Raw genomic sequence first — 21165 nt, forward strand, 5'->3', positions numbered from 1 at the left:
TGTGCAATAACAAATTAAGATGTACTTTTGGCTCCAAAATCGATGAAGATAGTTATAAAAAATATGTAATAAAGAAGCTGTTGAATACATTGGATAAGACAAATTTGAAAACCCTGATAGGGAGGGCAACGCAATTCTAGAAGCTGACGTCATGGAACTTGAAAACTCGAATGACATATTCCCATACAGTGACTGAAGTCCACGGGGTAATTATAAAACAACATGTAGGTCTTGATTCCAAAAAAATGTCCAAAACAAATATTTTACAGGAAATGATCATAAAATTGCATTGAACTGTCAATAACTGGTTAGTTTGGTCAAGTTCAATATATGGATAATTTTCGACATCACTTTGTTGACTAATTTTTGTTTTTATTTTTATTTCCATGATCGGATCATCGGATTGAGGTACCATGAACCACCATTAGTCCAGGCTACCTGTACATATATTAATTTAACTTCCCTGTACTAAGTCCAATGTTATCATTGTTTGTAATTTGTAAAATTTTGTGCGCGGCTTTGAAAATGATGAAAAATAAACAACAAATCACCACATTGAATTCAAATTAGTTTGAAAATTTAATTCCAAATCAGCATTTTAGCTCTAATGGATCTGAATTTATTCCTCCCCTCCCGTATCGCGGTTTGGAATTGCCGAACGATTTTTGAGTAATCTGATTGATCGGACGCATATACCGTACGTATCTACTATTGCTACAAAGCATCCTTAGCATACATGAAAGTATACGGTTCGAAAACGAAACGAAATACGATTCTGGGCATCTCCCTCAATGTAGTGGAGAGAGGGGCATAATTAACGTTGCTAATACTGCAGCAAAGAGATTAATATGCAATAATTTACTGCTGGCGCTCTCTCAGTGGCCGCTGCGCTGCCGAGAGTCGGTAACGTAGAAAACTGAAAACCGTCGTCCTGCGTCTGCAGCGCCTCTACACTCGCCCGGTCCCTCCGTGATTAATTGACTTCATTCCGAGCACAAATTCGACCAAATGCAAATTTAATAAGTTTTAGTTGGTAAAAGTAGTTCAATGAAACAATCATTTTAGTAGCAAAATAACATAACATAAATAACTTCTCGACAGGAAGAGGAATAATTAAAATTTGGCCTTAATTCAGATATTATTAAAAATGATCAAGTGTCCTAACCAAAACAAAAATATGCAAAGCAAAAAAAAGTGCCATTAAATTAAAAATTAGGTTCGGATATCGCAAAGTAATCGATTATTCTAGTTTATTTATACTGGATTCATTCGTGAATGAAGGGCTTTCATGATTTTTCCATTTGTTAGGGATAAAATTGAGAATTGTCATATTAAGTAGCAAATTGAGCGCTAACTATACGTTCCCCTCAAAGTTTTTACATTTTCAGGTACATTTGCGAAGGCTAGTCTTAAAAGATTATCGGTCCCCAGTATTGTCCTTGCCTTACCTTGGTACAATAAAAATTTATTGATACACGGGTCAGAAAAAATACCTAACTGTATTTTATTGTCGGTGGTTTTTGCGGGATTCCTCTACATAAAATTGTCCTTTTCTTGGAAAATCGTGGCGGTTAAAAAATGTTGTGGCAAATTCAAGGTAGCGTTTCTCGTTCAAGTTCAAAGAAATCGTTGGAACTATCCGAAGGTTTTGGAATTTATGAGTTGTTTGGCGAAGGCAACGCAATATACCGTTACGTAATAATCTTCAAGGTAAATATTGCGAGGCAGGTGTCATTTCTTAAATGGGACCTGAATTGTCCTTTCAATGTTACTGAAGGTTCGTTATGTAAGGAGTACCGAATATTGCTCCTCCAACTAATATTATGGCCAAATTTTTATTTAAACAATTTATTTGTTAAATAATAATTTACGCCTCATGCTTGAGATATTTAATGGGTAGTTATCGGGAGACCCAATATATGATCATTTATGTGTTGGTTGTTAACTTTTTAAAAATTTGACACAATTTCGTGGCACGCTTAATAAGAATAATGATTACAATACAAGTATTAACTTCAAATTTGTTACATAATATACCAAAGTGAAACGACGTGAAACATCCAACAAAAATACCATACAAACATAGACTAAGCATACCAGAAAAATTTAACAAACACATTAAAATCGTTATCAAGGCAATTAAGTTCCAACCGGATTAATAGTTTTCTAATTTCTACCTTGAACAAGCGTTGATCAACTATAAAATAGTGTAAATAGGATTATTGTGTATAGCTTTTGAACGAATTTTCGAAGTGGATTTCTAGGAGGTCCTGGTTGACTCTAAACTATGAGATTTTAAATTAAAAATTGCCTAATATGCCGCAAAACACTCTTTTTAAAGCAAAAAAGAATCAATCGATTCTCTTTAAAAATAAAGTTTTAACGGCTTTGTGCGCAGATAAAAGTAGGCACCGTGCAGATATAACGCAAAAACTGCCAAAACAGGTTTATTGAAAATGTTAAATTTGAAAAGAATATGCCAGCAATGTAGCGCACTATATATAGACCAGCTGACCCAGGAAACTAGAAGCATTATATTAACTTTTAAATAGTTCAAAGTAGCTATTTGAAATTTCAAAATTTCAATATATTTTACTTCCGTTTTGAGCAGAAGCTTTTGAATTGTAAAGCTCTTCTGATGGAGTATTTGATGATTTTTTTTCATATTGTAATCTCAAATTAATATCTGTGGGTTTGAGAGAAACGTTATAAAATATACCCTATTGTGTGTGAAAAAAGGAGATTTAAAAAAATATTAGTTCTTCACTTTCAATGTCATTCGCAAATAGACACATTGCATCTGGAATTTTTTCAATTACGAGTTGGTCACATCCTTGAAAACATCAACTAAATTACAAAATAAAATGAATTAAAGAAAATTATCCTTTCCTCTGTAGAACAATCTCTGAATTCAAACATTAAAAAAATACAGTGTGCGACATTTACTATTCCATCGTGGTTTACGGTCACACATTCATTCATCCAAATTTCAAATTCTACTTTCAACAGTCAAAAATAAATTTTTACTGCTCTTTGATTTTTCACTAAAAGAGTTCCTGCAGATACAACCTTAATTTCGTTTATGTATTTAAATAAAAAGTAATTGCAGCATTGCTTATAAAAAAACCAATGGTTTTCCATAACATATGGACACAGTCTCAGGGCCAACTTTTATTTAATCCATTAAATCATTTTTTTTCTCAAGTCTGCGACCACGTCAGCAAGATTAATATTAAGCAAGACGCCTGATTTATAGCCGGAAGGATATTAGAGAGGAAAGCGAATAAGAAGAATCTACGGGCAATAAGTCAAACTGGTCACATTTGTTGCAGATTCTCTAGTATCAGCTGGAATGGGAGCGCATAGGCGACTCCAATAAGATGAAAGAAGTTACGTATATTATTGTGTGGCCTTTTATTTGACTTGTAGTTCACACCCTTTAGCGGTGGAGAAATAGGATTTATTATTTTGAATTTTTTTGGGGGATACTTTAAATACATTCTACCACAAATTTTTTCATTATTTATTTCATTTATTCACATTCAATATTACGATATTTAATACTCGCCACGATATCCTATTAGAAAATGGGGAAGAATCTCCTGCCAAAAACTTCTACTATCAAGTAACCAGAAGTTGTGATTTCACCTGTTCAGGTAAAGTTCTTATGCATGACGTGCCTGCCTTCCCTAAGAAATGATTTTTTAAAAATTATTTTCTTTCTCCTTTCTGCTTGCTTTGTTAAACACCATTACATTAAATAGAGACTTACATGTTTCTAAGACTTAAGGTGAGGGGCTACATGGTGAGATAATTTTATAAGATATACATAATTACACAACATTACAGGACAGACAACAATCTTATACATTTTCAACACATTGTAGAGTATTTGCTAGCATACACTTGTGAAATATTTTATGAAACAGTTGTATTAAATTTATACAACCTTAGATTATTATTAACCTTGGCGATTACGTTACTTTTTTGTAAATAATAATTATTGCTAATGCAATGCAATTGTTATGTGTTTATTGAAAATTCGACGAATATTTTTATTTAGTTTCAAAATTTCGAACAAATCCGATAGCGCGTAACACGCCACTGTACAACAGAAGTTTTGCACAGATCCTTCTCTGTTCCGAATCGTGCTGCTGCAAAAACTCGAATTACTACAACGAACGGAGTTAAATCTAATTGCTGTGAAATAACCATAAAGCTATCCTCCTGACGATAGAGACATCTTGCGGCCGTCTGCCGATGCCGGAGAACGAGTTTAAAGAAATGGTCGTAAACCAACCGACTATGGGTATAAATTGTAACTGTGCAGGGGCGGAGGCGGCTGGTAATATTTCGCGTACGCTCATTGCCGTCAAAATCGAATCGAAATGCTGTTGAAATTAATTGTATAATTGAAATATTTCAACGTGTCAACTATTTTATTTTTCGTTGTGAAATTGTCCTTAAAAATTATCCATAAAAATTAGGATGTAATTCAAAAATACGTCTTACTAGTTAAACGCTGAACGTGGGCCCTTAGAATTTTCTAGTCGTCGGTTGGCGTTTTTTTTTTTAATTACGTCCGGAATGTCGAGGCACGCGTTACGCCACTGTTTAAATAACGTGGTAAGGCACACAAACAAATCCGCAATTAGTTCACTTCGACTGCTTCACTTATTTGACTCGATTTTTTACTGTTTTCCCGTATTGTCTCCCCTAAAGGGGCAACTTGTCCGCGAACAACACCACTAAACTCCAACTTTGTTACGACCAATTAACATTTACCACGTTCCGTTTTCGGCTAAACACAATGTTGTCAGGTTTTTTCGTCAAAAGAAAGCCATAGACACGTGCAACAATGTTTTTTGCCACGCTTAATGGGAATGTCTTATCAGAAGCGAGGTTCGCTACAGATTTCTTCCGTCAAACCAAAAAATGTCGGATCAGAGTGTTATCGAGGTTAGAAGGTAAGTTCTTGGGCACTTGGGCACCTGGCTTACACAGGAGCAGGAGCTTACTTTGGGTATCATTCAAAAGGATTATGGCATACTTCTTCTAATTTCGTCTTCTAGCGAAGGTTGGCATAGCAATACAAATTTTATTTGTCTCTTATCTAAAGAGCTAAATGGAGTTCATCTATAATCCATCTTCCAATGCTTTTAGTCACTAGGTTCTTCGTCTTTCTTTGCTCCTTCTTCTTTTTATTTTTCTTTAGATAATGTTTTGTAGTAGCAAATACATGAAAAATATATCCAAGTTATTTTACAGCACATTTCAAACGCACCCAATTTATCCATTTCAGCTTCACAGCTTCACCGTAAGAGGAATTCCAGCTAATTACAGAAGAATTGCTAAGAAATTTTATGGAACTATAAATATACAAATATCTCTGCGGTTTGCCCTTAGTAAATAGATTTCTCATCACTTCCGATTGCCTTTCATATCCTTATTTAGATATTGGATCATATCCTGTAAAAAATAATAGTTTTCAATAATTTTTCCTTTGGTGTAGATCTTTTTCTCTTAGTATCATGTATTGTATATAATGTTATTATATTTTTGTACACCGATCTAGCATGCGGAAAGCGTCATTTTACCACTTGAGTCTGGTGTCCCAAGAATCCGAGCCACTTCGGACATTTCCGGGATTTTACCGCGCCGGCTTGGGAGCAATCGGATATTTTCGGAGATTTACCGCATGTTGTCGTTTGTCAATTCTGCCGGTCATTTCAGCGAATGTATTCTTGTTGTTTTGCCAAAGTTTACTCAAAAACTAACGGTTGTAGAAAAAGTATAGTATGTAACACGTTTCGTAAACTTTTTAAGTCACTCGTTTATTAAGCACTCGCCCCGCTCGTGCCAAATAAATGCCGTTTACCAGACTTGTTGCATAATATATTATTATCTCATCGGTTGACCATGTAAGATTACGAATAATGAACCATAGGTTTAGCCCCTTCGTGGTTGGCTCAGGTGTTGCCTGAAATCATCATTTTTCCTTGGTGTTTGGTATTTCATTAAATGAGGTTTGTTCCATCAGGTGTAAAAATGTTCTTTATTTATTTTTCATTCTCAGGTCACAAAGGTAAAAGTTTATAACGTATTTTTGTTGATTGCATCCCGAGAATCATATAATTGGTAATGGTAAATCTTTAGATTACTCTTAACTACATTAATAGCTCTCAGAAATGTAGTAAAATGAAGTTACTATTTAATTTAATTTCCTATAATGAACTGTTATTTTATAAGTCAGTTAATGAAATAATTGTGGACATTATAGGTGAAAAATTGTCTTGGAAAACTAAACAGTCTATATTTGTCTGCCATAATTGATATTACTAATTCTGTTACTGCGGAATCTGATTACTGAAGTGTTGTACAGTTTTATGGTGGTTGGGATGGTCCTCATCGAAAATTTTGAAATTCCTATTTTCTCAAAAACATTTAATAATATTTTATATTTTCCCTAGAACTGACCCAAATATGTGTATAGTTAATATATGACATATAGTTAAAGTTGCTGAGACCTAAGTAAGGTAAGCCCACGGATTAGATTGAGGTTAATTTTGAAGTTCTTAGTTTTAATCAAATTATTAGTTTTTTTTTTATTTTTCTTCAATCTTCAATTGTTATTATTCAATAAAGTGTAATAAAATTAAGTGTTTCAATGTATACAGATTGTGAATCCAGTGTTGTGGTAAATTTCAAAAAATTACTTGATAAATATTTGCCTAATATACTAGCGAATATTTTGTTAATGTTTGCAATATATACAATGTGATGTTATAAAAAATTCTGGTAAAGTCTTGAAAATGTTTAAATTAGTAACCTAAAAATTACATTTTTGCCATACAATTCCGGTACATTTTAAGCACGAACTCTCCGAATTCGCTTAAAACCGCGAACCCGGCCAATTTCTCATGCGGCCCATGCCAATCCAATGACGGGCAGTTAATATTTCATCAGGTATCCAATAAATCGGTCCCCCTTGACAGGTACCTTAATGTATCAAATCCGGGAATAATTGATTTATGTAGCATCGGTAGTAATAAGCAATTGATTTGCATTAACATTGTGTAAACTTGTTCTGGACGTATCGTATTTTAAATATCTTGCGTGGCTGGAAACTTACCGAGATTTATGTTCGCCGGCCAACGTCATCAATTTTATAAACACAGAGATTAATTGCCCTTCCCAATTCAAACAAATAACGCCAAAAAGTCTGAGGTTATTCTTTTGTTTTACGGTCGGCTTGATATTTCGCAGTGGTCCATAATTTTAGGCCGTGCGTGATGGTTTTATTAAATTACTAACGCTATGGTTTTCTTTATTATTTTCCTTCATTTTATTCATGATATACATTTTTTGTTTCGTTTGGGTTTTATTTTTATTTGTAGAATCACGAAATGTTATGGAAGTTTCAGGTTTTATTTTTTCTAAAATTGAATATTCCAATTTCTTTTATAAAATGGTTTCAGTGATTGTATTTCACTGATCAAAATGACTAATTATTGACTAACTAATAGCTATCCAAAACTGAGCTCCAAAAGATCATTTTCATACGTTTTATATTGGGTTGTATTTGACAAATTTTATTGTGACTTTTTTAATACCATTTACGCACTAAACTCACCAATCACTGATATGCAAAAGAAGTACAATTCCTACTTTCGTCACATAGATATTTCACCTAAATCTTCCATATATAATTATTTATTTGGTCGTCGTAAAGGCGGTAGCATATCCGTATTAATTAATCATTTCCTGTTCTTTTTCTTATATTGCTTGGTTAATTAGGTTATTCAATTTTCAAGTAACCTTTTTTCTAATTGCAATCTAGCAATTTAAGAGCATAGTTATGTGCACTCTGTAAATTTTAATGTTTGTACATTATGTCAAGTACCGAAATACACAAATAAATAAATAAATAAAATGACTACAAAAATAAGTTCTTTGAAAAGTTACATTGACATTGTATTGTATGCATAAAAAAATATAGACTATGATTTATTGGCAAGTCTTCATACTTTACCTGCAACCAACATCATTTATGTTTTAAATTTAAGGATGTTGAAATGAGTCGTCTTGTTGTGGCTTTTGCCTTTTGCTCGGTATTCTGCATTAAGTTTGGAATAAATAAATTTCGGAAACGTTAAAAAGAACAAAGATACAAAAAGAGTATATTAAACGCGTTCATTTCCAGAATAAATTTTTATAAAAGCTTTTCAACTTTTTAGGGGCCTTGTCAACTGCATGAAGATAAACGGTCCGGGAGCGTGCGGCCAGATAAAGCACAATTAGTGCAGTGTCGTTTACATTTGTTATTTTAAATTAAAAATGCTTTATTTTGTGATATGTATCTTTTTCCCTGGTCTTTTCGTCGTATTTTTTGATCGTTAAACATAGCGCGAAAGAGAACAGGGATAACTGAAAGTGATGACATTTGCTGTCCGCTTAACGCAAATGTATAAATTTAGTAGTTAACTTTTGAAAATCTTTTTCTATTTGATTCCTCAACATGGTCCGCGACCCTCCAGATTTTACTAAATTTCGTAAATGAACTTTGTATATAAATAAGTAGGAAAAACTAAGACAAGAAAGAAGCGACTGTTGATTGAGTTTGTCACCTAAAAGTTTTTCTATTCATTCATAAAAACTATCGGCAGGCAACATAACCTTAAAAGTTTTTAGTTTTAGTCTCAAAATAAAGCTTTGATTAAATTGAATATTAATTTATTATTTTTTTTCATTTTAAGTATGGGTTATAATCGTTGCTCTTGATACTTAGTTCCCAGAAATTGTTTTTATGCCTTCTAAGTTCATTATAAAATTGATTAAAATAGATCAGCGTAATTCATATTCCCCCTTTTCTGAAAATTATTTCGAAAGCATCCAAAACGAGCACAGCAACACCATTTTATCGGGGAGACAATCTAAGAAACGCCTACCAATTTTTCTCTGACAAAATTTTATGTCTGGTGACTCCCACATTCTAAGCAAGTTCCAGACATTCTAGATAAGATACGCTTCACGCACGGGCATCTCAAATGCGTTTGTCCTCGCACTGTACTGATTAATATCCAAACTATGCAGCCTCATTTCTCCAAAAATGGCTGTAAGTTGTTTGAGAGCTTAGGTATGAAATTACATTTTCTCAATACGAATGCAGCATAGATTTTTGTTTATTAAAAGAGGCAAAAATATATTACATCCATAAGTTGGGAATATTCGGTGCCAAAATAGGTTTCGTTTATACTTTTGACTGACCAGTAAAAGTTTAAATTCAGAAAATTTATTTTTGTTTACAGAAATTTACAGAAATTTTCTAAAAATCAAACGAATCAAATAAATATTTGGACAACGACTTAAAACCATTAATGAATTGGTAAAATTTGTTGTATTTCACCAAAGAAAAACTAAACGCTTTTGATATTTTTAAGGAAAATATTGTTTTAGTTTAAAAAATAAAATTAATTTTATTTTCAAGAAAAAAGTACTAATATAAGACGGTGAAATTATAGAAATATAGAAATTACATCAAGTACTGAAATTAACATATTTAATATGTAATATGGTAAAAAGCAATTTATTTAGTTTTAGATAGAAATAGTTGTCACATTTGGGTCGCTATGTAGTTTATATATTCGCCTTAGGATGCGCTTAGGTAGATGGATATGTATGAAATTACTACTTACAAATCTTCTGGACTCCTCTTGTATCGGTTGTTGATAAATCGAACTTGCTCACGTTTTTCCAACTGAAACATTTTCTGTTCATCTCTGAAGAAGCCAACAGGATGAGTGGTGAAACGTCAGCAAGTTCGATTTATTAACAACCGGTGTCGGAAGTATGCAGAAGATTTGTAACTAGTATTAGAGCAGCATGTGAACTTTTCTCTGATAAATTAGGTATTAAATTGCTTTTACTTGTAATGAAAATTTTCGATTTTCTTTTTCGCATTGTTTTTTAGTACGAAATTTTGAATTTCCTGGAATGGAATTCGTGTTGTAAATCGCTAAATTGTTAAGGAGAATCCGAATCCTAATTGCTTCAGGCTTTTTCGATAACGGCGATTGCTTCGAAAGGCGAAATACACTTGACTTGGGAAATATCCGAATATCAGTTTGACGGGGCCACCTTACTCTCTCGGCTTGATGAAAACAAGTAAATTGATCGGTATCATGCTAATGCAGGCTTGTTCCCTCATTAGAGATGAATTTAAATAATGTGTGCAGGTAACTTATACCTTTTTCTCCGCATATCCACCAAGGTTTGGTTACGTTTGACAGCTTATCCGGTATATGTTGTTTCGAGTTTTTTACCAACGGGTTTCTTTCGTTTTTATTTTAGTGCCGCCATGTTTTGCTGTGCCTTATCTAACAAAAATTGAACGAACGAATGAATATATGTGTTGAAATTGCCAAACGTGGTTTTTGAAAAGAAATACTTATTTATGGTTACAGGCGTGTCATTCAGTGTTTTCTTGACCCAAAGTTGCTTCTAAATAAACTGAAAATAAATTAATTTTGTTTATGGCAGTTCAATCAGTATATCACCAAATTACACATATAGGATATGACAATCTCTAGTTCCTTTTGTAATTACCCCACCTGTAAGTCCGTAAAGAAATAATCTGATCATTCAAGAACAAGTTGCATAGACTTTCAATCCAACGATGTTTATATCGACTATAAAATTGGTACATTGTTTTTTTATATATCATAGAACCGTCATAAACTGAATTGTGAACTTTTATGTAGAAATGTATACAATATATAAAAAAACCATTACAACCAATATTTAAATCTATGGTTTTTTTTTTGTCCATTTCCGCTTTTGGTAAATCGATTTTGTAGTATATCAATATAGTCTATTGAACAGTGGGTTTAACATCTATATTTAATCAGAATTTACATATTTAGAATTCAGAAAAAATGTTTTAGATACATACAATTTTTTATATGTCTTATAGAAATTAACAATAGATTACATTGTAGAAAACGTTATTTATCCAAGCAAAGCGTATGAACCTTTTTTTTTTCATTAAACAATTATCAAAATTAAAAAAATATTAATCCAAGTATTTTAGCAATTTAAGGTGACATTAAATATAAAAAACTATGTGTATATTTTTCAAAGAAACTTCCACAGGATACTGTAATGCTTTTTACCAAACCAAAACTTCTGGATTCCTCCTGCGTCGGTTTTTGCTTAGTCGAAATTGCTGACGTTTCGCCAATCATCCTGTTGGCTTCTTCAGAGCTTGACTGAAACTGACTTGACTAACTTGACAGTTTCAGTCAAGCTCTGAAGAAGTCAACAGGATGATTGGCGAAACGTCAGCAATTTCGACTAAGCAAAAACCGACGCAGGAGGAACCAACAAATCCCTACTCAATTAAAATAAGTTATAAGTATTTTTGCTGTTTTATTGTTGTTGTTTATTAAAGAAATCATTAAACAATTATTTAAATTATTTTTGTTTCTGTTTTAGTAAGCTTATTGACATTCTCTCGAGCTCGATTATTTTGACAATATAAGTGGTGTTAAGTAGGTTATTGGCACCTCTCCCATACGTGAATGAGTTAATCATTCGAATAAACGAAAGTGAGAACATCACCGAACACATGAATTACGGATTTCTTTTGTTTGAATATATAATAATCCTGTCACAAAGGGATATTAATACGATTTATACTGTAAAAATTTGCATTGACCTTAACTTGCCTTAGAAATCATTAGTAAAGAATTTCTGTTTTTGTGAATAAAATGAAATTTTAAAGTAATGCATCTGATCTTCTTACAAAGATGCACGATTTGCTAATTCCTCCTAAAGTGCTTGTTAAGCCTATACATTTTAAGCAATAATTTTTTAGTTAAGATTTAATTGTTAACACAATTTTGTTACTCCCATGATAACTGATTTGCACCCATTGCTGCTTTCGCAAATCATTAGAAAAGATAAAACAATTGCCGATAGCGTAAAAAAGAACGTTTTTCATATTTTTTTTCTTAGGTAACACCACTGTTTTAGATTTGACATGTTTTGAGTTAGTCTAAGAACCAGCTTTCGTAATTTAAAATAACAACCTTCTTATCAGCCGTTTCTCGGAATTATGTTCAAGCGAAGACGAGGTGACTTTATTTTCAAAATACAATCGAAAATTAAGAGTTTCTGCAGCAGCAGTTACACCAAGAATAATCATATTACTTAAAACTAAGGCTTTATAGGTTCGTATCCGAAAAGCTGACAATGTGAATCTCACGGTCTCTTCATAGTACCACCGTGGCCAAATGCTGACATCGTAGATCTCACGGCGTCCTATCCTTATTACGTAGAAATCATTGTACATAACTTCGGTGTGGTCCCTAATGCTTTCTAACCAAAATAACAATAAAAATATCACTTATTTGATGGCCCTTAGTTCCCATAGTCATGCCAGCAGAGTTTCGTTTTTGTCGTGCTAATGATTAAATTAGCAACGTGTTTTTTCCCCACAGATTATTAACTCCGCATGTGGCACATTTTGCTCATGGCCCCTTATCTTTGCTGTAATTAACAAGTTCATGCTCGTGTGTACGTGATCTCACGTGGATTCTTCGTGTATTCGAAATTGAATGAAATCAGCTATCGTGATTGTCGCCGTAACATCTCAATATCGATTCTGTAAAAATCTGTACGGTTGCTGCTTGCCGGTACATCAAGAACATCGATCTAGAATCCGACGTTGCCCGATTTTGGAATTGGTGCTAATATGTATACGTTGCTGTTAAACTTTACTAGTTGAGAAAGTTGTTGGAAATTCTTGGTTCTACTAAAATAATTTTTAACTATTGGCTAGTTTTCCAGCTTGTTTACGAACTACATAACATTGGTTACTAAAATACCCACTAAAAACAAATAGACATTCTTGGCTAATTTGAAAAATATCGGTAGTATTAGGATAGAGTGTGTGCTAATAATACAACATAGCCATTACGTTAGTTATTATATATAACTAATGATTCCTCTTTGGTTAAGTGCTAACCTCTTGCGACTGCTGGAGGGTGTAACTGCTAATACCAATATTAATAGGTGAGGTGTAGATGATTTAGCTGGGATGTAACACATTTTTGGGGTTAGCAATTGACTCAACTATATAATTGTAGAATCATATTTTATGATCTGACTGTATGAGGTTATAATCAGACTGACCAATCTTGGCTACAATTTCACCAAATCTCTCTGCTACGCACTACGCTTCCTTCTGGGGTGCGAATGATATTCAAATGTTTGAGATGGACTGTTTAAGGCTCAAAAGATATTGACTATTGTTTCATTGTGCTTATTGGAGTCTCTTTGACTAATCCCCTGTCAACCAGCCAATTTTCGTCGCCCCACTAGTGATTATAGCAAAATATTTAATAACAACTATCATCCGGATCTTTCCATTACTTGATTATCTCTAATCTAGAAATCAGTCTTTTAAAGTCGACTTTAGATGTGTATTAAATAATTTCGGACTACTAAAATTTGCAAAAAAATAACAAGAAATCTTTTAATTCAGAAAGTATACTATAGTTTGCAGGATTATAACGGTTTCCTAGTTTCCTAGTTTTCTTTTTAATTATTTTTAGTTGTGGTAATGTTATGAATTGTTTATTTTCCTAAATATTAAGTTATTGTGGAGAACATCATTAGTTCAGAACACATAAAACTGACTAAATATTTTATATGGACCTAATTTCGTTGTTTTAGTTTTTTTTTTGTCATTCAAAATTTAATGCCGTTTGTTAGCTTAATATTTAATACCAGACGATTTCTAACCAATTTTCAAAGCGCAGCGTTCGTTAGTTCGACGCGATTTTTGGAATGATGGAGAAGAAAATAAACTGTGTTGATAATGATTTTTAACGTTAACATTGATAATTTACAAAATAATCAATATGGGCACTGCAAATATAATTAAGAAGTTTGCTTTAGGATTGCAAAGTAGGAAAATAGGAAAATTAGAAACATTCGCGAATAAAATGGGATGAATTTGTTTTAAACGATAAATACGTTTGGCAACTGTGTATCCGCGTTTCCGTTGCCAAACATGTACTCTTGCCGGCTGATAAGGGAAGTGCTCAGTTTATGTGCTCGGCGGTTCGAGATTTTTTGAGATCGTCTTGAAAGATACGGACCAAGACTTTACTAATACCTTTACATGTTATTGCTTGAGCCATCCAATAGTTGTTAAGTAGCGGAATGGATAAATTGACCGTTATATACGAATAGTGACACTAAATTGTGACAGAAAAATACGTTCCTGATATTAGAATTATTTATTTAATAACCCTTAAATGTTATACGTATAGTAAAGCTGAGATAATAACAAATTTGTTTATAGCTTAGTAGCCAGAATGATATAAAAGCGACAGGAGTGCACAAAATGGTAGATATATATATATATATATATATATATATATATATATATATATATATATATATATATATATATATATATATATATATATATATATATATATATATATATTATATATATATTCTCACGTATTGATTCACGGATGGTAAAATGTGATGACACTATATTCCGGGATATCATCCGTTCGCTCGTTGAACTCCGGCTGAAATCCTGCAAATCCTGCATCCGACTGGAATCCTGCAGACGTTTCGCCAAAATCTCACTTGGCATCTTCAATGCTCGCGCTCCGAAAACACTTCGAACACGAAGATGCCAAGTGAGATTTTGGCGAAACGTCTGCAGGATTCCAGTCGGATGCAGGATTTGCAGGATTCCAGTCGGATGCAGAATTTGCAGGATTCCAGTCGGATGCAGGATTTGCAGGATTCCAGCCGGAGTTCAACGAGTATATAGTGTCATCATATATATATATATATATATATATATATATATATATATATATATATATATATATATATATATATATATATATATATATATATATATATATATATATATATATATATATATATATATATATATATATATATATATATATATATATATATATATATATATATATATATATTCTCACGTATTGATTCACGGATGGAAAAATGTGATGACACTATATTCCGGGATATCATCCGTTCGCTCGTTGAACTCCGACTGGAATCCTGCATCCGACTGGAATCCTGCAGACGTTTCGCCAAAATCTCACTTGGCATCTTCAATGCTCGCGAGCAAGTGAGATTTTGGCGAAACGTCTGCAGGATTCCAGTCGGATGCAAGATTTGCAGGATTCCAGTCGGATGCAGGATTCCAGTCGAAGTTCAACGAGCGAACGGATGATATCCCGGAATATAGTGTCATCATATATATATATATATATATATATATATATATATATATATATATATATATATATATATATTATATCTGTTCTTATTAGACCATTTTGTATTAGCTGTTTTCTCGTATCAGTATACACATAATTTTTAAACAATCTAGTAAAAATACATTTGATTTAAAAAACCGTTCTCCATTGTTCATTTGTTTTTTATTCAAATTTTGTTGACGTTTTGGAATATCGACTGACCCCATTTTCGATTTTTTAAAAATACAAGACAAGTCAAAAATAGGCACCGCCTTGCTCAGGTCCCATTGTTGTTTTTAAGAGCATTGACCAAAATTCGAAATTACAACTTCTTCAAAATAGTGTCTAAATTTTGTAATCATATTATTCACTACCTCAAATGGCAGCTTTAAAGATATACACAAATGATAATAAATGCCGATAAGTTTTTGGGTTTTCGCTCTTATAGGAGTTTTGCCGCAATATAATTAAACATGTGTGGTTAGGGCTGTGTTGCATTGGCTTTTTTATTATATCTGCAGGACATTTGAAGAAATTGTCATTACAGATGGTAGTTCATTTTTATTTCTAAAAATTAGTTTCTTTTTAAAGATGTCATATATTTTGGTGATTTAGTTGAATCTTAACTATAATAGGGCATTTTGAGTTCAGGGTTTCTAGATTAAATTCGAGTATTGATAAGTTGATGAAGTTGCCTACTGTACTGAAGTAGTCAAAATTATTACAAATTTTTTCTCATATTGAATCTCATCTACGATTCGCAGTAACACTATATATCGTTGGCGTCCCAACAATAAGAATACTTTATACAAAGTGAAGACATGTTTTTCTCTTAACCATCATCATCGGCCTCCTTCTCTTGTTTATTGCCAAACATAAGCCATCTCCAGTTTTTTGCATTCCCTCCTATTCTGTGCTGTTTGCATCCAAGATCGTGGTTCCATTTCACATCCCTATGCTTCTTTTGTCCATTCGAGATCTCCACTCTAGTATTCTCTTTGTCTATCTGTCGTCCTGTGTTCTCGCAATGTTCCCGCCCATCTCCATCCCATGCTCTTGTGATGTATTCTATTATATCTTCCACTTTTGTTCTATGGCGAATTTCTTCGTTACTAATTCTATTTCTTAGATTTAGCCAAGGCATTCATTTTTCCATTTTGCGTTGGGTTCTAGATATCCCAATGCTACTCCACTGTTGCTAATGCAAGAAAACAAGACAAACACAAATTCTCTTTTATGTGAATTATAATTATTTTAAATGTTATCGAGGGCATCAGGTCTTTAATGGTACTCTTAATGAAATGAAGAATAATATTTAATGCTACATTAGCATCAATTGGAAAAATTGTAAAGAGTTTCATTTACATAGATGTTATTGTTTAGTTTGTTGGAGTTTTTTTATGTATGTATACGCGTGTTTAATTAGAAAGTTGTGTATTGGCTCCTTAAAAGTTTCATTTTGTACATTTGTACATTTTTGTCACTAAGTAACATAAATGTATTCATTATTTTAAGCAAATTGATTTTTTTAAAAGCACGAACCGAAGTTGTAATGGACAACTGTCAAAAGAATGTCGCTGCATATGTTTAATTAAAAAACTATATATTGGCTTTTTAAACGTTTCGTTTTGTAGTACATTTTTGTCACTGTGGAGAATAAGCGTATTAATATTAATTAATTTTTTTAAAAGCGGGAACTGTCAAAAGAATGTCGCGACGAGTGCAAATAATGCCGAAAAAGAACAGCGCGGTACCGTACATCCCATTAAAATGATTAATCATCGATATCGATAAACGGCATCGACCACGTATACTACTAAAAAGGCCCATACGTGCCGTGCCGTGTTTTGTTTACTATTGACGCTCGCACTCGCAGGTTTGCACACGATTAATATTAATAGAGATTGATGCAACATTCTAAATTTACACTTCCAGGTATCGTAAATTGTTTAACTAGCCGGTTGTGAGAGAATGCTTCCAGGAAAAGATCGCGGCTTTCGAAATTGTTCATCGTTTAATAAATTATAATAATTAATTAGAGCCGTTTAGGCTCCCGAAATGTTGCGATGCAATTTTTTCTAACTTTTAAACTCGGGAGGTAGCAGAAACGTACAGGGTTTTATTTTAAATTCGCACTTGAGGTTTTTATTTAGTTAGTGACCGGATCGACTCAAAAGATGCATCGCATCGGGTTGTTTCCGCATAAGAGCACCATAATTTTGTAAATTTTAGGGACATAAATTTACGTATTTGCCTGGAAGAAGATTTCATTTCAAATTCTTCAATTTATATTTGATAATTTTTTGGATTTTCCTTTTCTAAATTTGACCATTGCTATAAAAATTTTACTTATAGTTATGTTTTTGTAATGCTTGTTCGAGAAGGACCTATTACTCTTCTGCATCGGTCTCTAAAATTCTAGAGCCCGCACTGCAGTGGCTACAGAAGCAAGTACAATCCTTTACGAAATGTGTTTAATACATGTCAAAAAAATTCTACTAAATTCTGACGATTTTTTTTTATTTTACATACATAGAATGTTTTGCAGCTTAAAAGGGATTCCTTAAGATATCTAAAAGTACTGCAGGTTTCCTTTCTGCAGATGGCGAGGACAGAAAACACCACTTATGCCGCTTTATCAAAAATTACTAAATAACATGAAGCAAGCTGCACTCTTCCTTTCCATAAGTTTCGAAGCGGATATTCTTGTTATTATAAAATTAGAAAATATTAAGAATTGGAGGATATTGGAACAAAAAAAATCGTTGTAATAATTTGGATACCAAAACAAACTGGTATGTAAGTCGAACTAAAGTCAGTCAATGTTCAAGGAAAATCAATACTTTGGAGAATATTAAATTTGAATTGAATCGTTTTAAAAATAATTCAGAAGCTCTGCTGGTTTAACATTTCATTTTAAATGAATTGAAAGGGGAACACAGCGGTCGAACATTTCTACTACACCGTTTTTTCCATATGACTACTTCTTTTCATGCCCCAAAACTTTGAAATCTGAATCAAACCTTTTATTTTCTGAACCTTATTTTTAAAAAATAAAGCTTTCAAACGCAAATGGTCCGTGTGCGTGTTTATACATAACAAATGCGTACTATATTTTGCCGGGGTTAAGTCTTGCGAGAAAATTTCGAACTTCTATCGAACTCCGATATATATTTTTTGACAAAACTGGTCGGCGTGATTTATTACGATGTGAATTATTCGAAAAGTTGGTTTTGCATTTACGATCCGAAAGAACTGATTTCAAATCGATGAATTACGAAATTTATTGCTTTGGAAATTTTTGTGGACTCGAAAATATTTTGTGCTGTTGTTACATTGAGACGGCAGAACTTTTGTTTCCTACTAATCTATTTTGTAACAATTACAATCCATAAATAATAATTAGTCAGTTGTTTTAGGTTGTTGTCAGTTCCTTATAAAGACGGACATTTCTAGGAAATATACTCTATTCGTTTGAGGGAAAAAATCGATGTTTATTAATGTGTTGCTAATTTCACTACTTGAATCTGACTAGCAACACCGAAAATAATGTTAGAAAACCTCGACCGAATCACAATTCTTTTCACATATTGGGCGTTCTAGGATACTTGTGTACGCAGGAAATGAAGCGTGCGTCTAGAGAGCGTCAGTTAGTTTTGATTATAAATAAATTGACGCTATATAGATTATTAGTAGTGTTTAAGTAGTCAATGACCCAGTTACTTACGAAGAAAATAATTTGAAGTTTTACGGAATATGAACGATTTTGGTTCATTGAACATAACAAGATAACACTGCTTTGTTAGTTAGTGCCTTGTACGTACATTGCAAACAGTCACGCACACAAATATTCGTCTGTATGAGACAAAAGTTATTGGAAATTTTTCTTTGAAGGTGATAGACCTTTTTTTTACTATTTGAATAGAGACGAAGTTTCAGTAGGTTTAACATAATTCTAGGAAATTCGAACGCAGAACAAAAAATGCTAATGAACTTTTTGCAGATAAATTTTCGTAATTATGCAAAGGAAAATTTGAAACTGCACGGTGAAAATGGAGTACAGCAAAAGGATAATTCGATGTCTGACCATATGGTAATGATTGAAACTACCGAAACACGACAGACACTTTAAAAAAATTGGTTAATTTTTTTTATTCGACATAATACTTATTCTTATTGTACTATGTTAAACATTGATTGCGGTAAACGAGGGACTTAACAAGTTTAACAAACTTGTTAATTCTACCAAACGTAGTTTCTTTATGACCGTTACTTTTTGGGTACATTTTAGCAAAACGACACGAATACATTCACTGACATGACCGTCAGAATTGGCAAACATCAAAATTGAAGCCGCGCGTTAATATTTCCGAAACCATCGAATTGCACCCTAACCGGTCCGGTAATATCCCGGAAATGTCCGAAGTGTCTCGAACGAAACTGATGAAGTAAAATGACATTTTGCGCATGCTAGATCGGTGTCTAATTAGGTATTTTACAGAAGGGAGTACAAAAAATTAATTACTGTCTTTTCTTTTAAAATATATGTTTTTTAGAAACATTTTTAATACTGAATTTACAGACCCACAACCAACTAGTCGTTACCGACGTGAATAAAACGTTCAAAGTTCGTGACTCAAGCAACGACTTGAGCCCTTGTTGAGCGTATCAAAATCGAGCGAGATATTTTACAACTACAATGTAGACGCGGAGACAAATAAAACCAAAGCGAATGACATTATAAAGAAACCGTTCTGCCAAAACATTCGTCTTGCAAAAACCGTCAGAAAATCTAAAAATCCGCGTCTCGAGATCAGAATAAATTTCTTTAGCGATTTACAACCCAGACGATACAAGCGTTCATAAATCAGAGTTTTATAAATTTATCTGGCTTCTATTCTTCTTCTTGAACCGCCTCACCAAGTTGTTTGCCCGCGATGCCGCCAGTATTTCTGTTACATCATGTCTGGAAATATTTATTCTGACTTATAATACGTCGCCGTATGAAATTTGTCGCACCATTAAACAACCGTATATGTATATGTGTTCGTTTGTATTGAACTCGATTCTCCCTACCCGTGATGCATTTTCTTGTTCACTGATTTTCACGGCCGAGTATGTGACGTTTATTTTTTCTTTGTTTTACGGTAATGCCAATCAATATATCGTGGTTTAAATACGTTCAATCCAATTCAACGCAGTTTTTATTTGTTTGTTTAATCATTAACTGAAAAAAAATACATTTAAGCATGAGATGTTCCCTTGTGAGTTTCGTGGATTGTAGTATTTCTCGGACAGGAAGCTTGAGGCTTGCCTGTCAATGCAATTTCAGCAATTTATATTTTTGCCAGACAGATTTTTCACATTTTACTTTGTTTCCACATGATATTGTGTTTGTGATTAGTTTTATGAATTACTGGAAATTAACCTTTCAAAATGTGAACACAAAGAGAAAATAATTTTCTACCACATAAATTATTTGTGCAGAATAGTTTAATTTAGTTATGTATTTAGAGTTCTAAAATTTGATTTTGAATCTATTTCATTTAATATTTGAATTAGATAAAAAATTTAAAAAATTTAAAAAAATATATTCACTTGAGTGTTCTAACCATTTTTTAATTTTGAAATTTATTGTGGTTCTATAACTGTTTTCTCTTATTTATTCCAATAGCTGCAAAAGTTCCGTTTCTTTATTGGATATTACTAAATAAAAAAAAACTATAAAATAAAATTCATACCTGTTTTATTTTATTATACAGTGTACATGGTACTGAACACACCTGAGACATATGAGAATATTCGAGCAGACATGGAAATATGTTTTTTATTATATAGAGCA

At 32.7% G+C, this 21165-nt stretch overlaps 1 protein-coding gene across 1 annotated transcript in view; it reads left to right on the top strand.

The window, feature by feature from the left end:
- Positions 1-21165, top strand: part of LOC132700989 (homeotic protein ultrabithorax-like) — a 278304-nt gene that overhangs the window by 254417 nt on the left and 2722 nt on the right. The window lies entirely within an intron of this gene.

Source organism: Cylas formicarius, unplaced genomic scaffold (genome assembly GCF_029955315.1).
Source record: "Cylas formicarius isolate icCylForm1 unplaced genomic scaffold, icCylForm1.1 PGA_scaffold_4__25_contigs__length_36172078, whole genome shotgun sequence".
Taxonomy (NCBI): domain Eukaryota; kingdom Metazoa; phylum Arthropoda; class Insecta; order Coleoptera; family Brentidae; genus Cylas; species Cylas formicarius.